Raw genomic sequence first — 2,404 nt, 5'->3', positions numbered from 1 at the left:
CTCCCTGGCATTCCCTGATTGATTTTCAGCATACAGCACGCCCAAACCCTTAACCCACCCCCAAAACTGTGGGCTATGGAACATCGATTTGGCCTAAAAATGCAATGTTCATGCCATTTCGGCCGTTTGTCCACTAAAATGGCCTCAAAAGGTTAAACGAACCATACTAGGACAATGCCTAACCTCCCTGGCATACCCCGGTCGATTCTTGGCCCACACCACGCCTGGACCCCAGGCCCACCCCCAAAATCGTGAGCTATAGAACACCGATTTGGCCCAAAAATGCCCCGTTCATGCTGTTTCACCTATTTGTGCACCCAAATGGCCACAAAAAATTAAACGGATGACACTAGGACGATCCTAAACCTCCCTGGCATGCCTCATCGATTTTTAACAAACAGCACGCTCGGACCCTGGGCCCACCTCTGAAATCGTGGGCTATGGCAAACCGATTTGGCGTGAAAATGTCCCGTTCACACTGTTTCGCCCGTTTGTCCACCCAAATAGCCACGAAAAATAAAAAGAACCATACTAGGACGAACCCCAACCTCCTTAGCATGCCCCGGTCAATTTTTCGACCCATAGCACGCCCGGACCCCGGGTTCACCCCCTAAACTGTGGGCTATATAACACCGATTTGGCCTAAAAAATACCCCGTTTGCACCATTTCACATGTTTGTCCTACCAAATGGCCACGAAAAATTAAACGGACCATATTATGATGATTCCTAATCTCCCTGTCATGCACCGATTGATTTTTAGGCCACAACACGCCCGAACCCCGGGCCTACCCCCAAAATCATGGGCTATATCACACTGATTTGTCCTAAAAATGTCCCGTTCGCTTTGTTTTGCCTGTTTGTCTACCAAAATGGCCATGAAAAATTAAATAGACCATATTGAGATGATCCCCAATCTCTCTGGCACGCCCCGACCAATTTTTAGCCCACAAGAAGCTCAGACCCTGGGCCCATCCTCGAAACCGTGGGCTATAGCTTTCCAATTTGGCCCAAAAATGCCTTGTTTGAGCAGTTTCACTCGTTTTTCCACCTAAAATGGAAACATAAATTTGAACGAACCACACTGGGATGATCCCCAACCTCCCTGGCCTGCCCTAGTCGATTTTTGTCGCACAAAATTATCGGACCCTGATCCTACCCCAACCTTTTAGGTATGCGTCGGTTAATTTTTGACCCATAGCATACCGAACCCTAGGCATATCCCCAAAATCGTTGGCTATAACACACTAATTTGGTCCAAAAATTCTCCGTTCACGTCGTTTTCCCCATTTGTCCCTCCAAATGGGCATGTAAATTTAAAAGGACAACACTGGACCGTTCCCCAACATCCCTGGCATACCTTGGTTGATTTTTGGCCCACAGAACGCTCAGACCTTGGGCTCAACCCCAAAATTGTTAGCTATGGCACACCGATTTGGCCCGAAAATACCCCATTCACCCTGTTTCTCCCATTTGTCCACCTAAATGGCCACGAAAAATTAAATGGACCACACTAGAACTATCCCCAACTCCCTGGCATGCCCTGGTTAATTTTTGTCCCACAGCACGCTCGGACCCCTGGGCCACCCCCGAAACCATGGGCTATGGCACACAGATTTGGCCAGAAAATACCCCGTTCATGCAATTTTGCCAGTTTGTCCTCCTAAATGGCCACAAAAAATTAAATGGACCACACTGTGATGATCCACAACCTCCCTGGCACGCCGCGGTCGATTTTTATCCCACAACACGCCCAGACCCCGGGCCCACCACTGAAATCATTGGCTATGGCACACCGATTTGGCCCGAAAATGTCCTGTTCGTGCCGTTTCGCCAGTTTATCCACCCAAATGGCCACGAAAAATTGAATAAACCACACTGGGATGATCCCAACCTCCCTGGAATGCCCCAATCAATTTTTTACCCAAAACACAGTTGGACCCTGGACCCACTCACGAAATCGTGGGCTATAACACACCTATTTATCCTGAAAATGCCTCATTCGCGCTGTTTCACCCGTTTGTCTATCCAAATGGCCACAAAAAATTAACCGAAACAATTGGGATGATCCCTAATCTCCCTGGCATACCCCAATTGATTTTCGGCCCACAGCATGCCCGGACCCTGGGTCCACCCCCGAAACTGTAGGCTATGGCACACTAATTTGGCTCAAAAATGCCCCAGGCGCACCGTTTTGCCCGTTTGTCCTTCCAAATTGTCACAAAAAATTAAACGGACCATACTAAGATGAACCCCAACCTCCCTAGCATGCCCCGATCAATTTACGACCCACAGTACGCCCGAACCCCGGGCCCACCCCTGAAACCATGGGCTATGGCTCACTGATTTGGCCCAAAAATGCTCCGTTCGCGCTGTTTTGCTCGTTTGTCCACCCAAATGGTGAC

Source organism: Capsicum annuum, unplaced genomic scaffold, assembly GCF_002878395.1.
Source record: "Capsicum annuum cultivar UCD-10X-F1 unplaced genomic scaffold, UCD10Xv1.1 ctg4190, whole genome shotgun sequence".
Classification (NCBI taxonomy): Eukaryota; Viridiplantae; Streptophyta; class Magnoliopsida; order Solanales; family Solanaceae; genus Capsicum; species Capsicum annuum.
The sequence above is the reverse complement of the archived record's forward strand: the minus strand, read 5'-3'. Positions refer to the sequence as shown.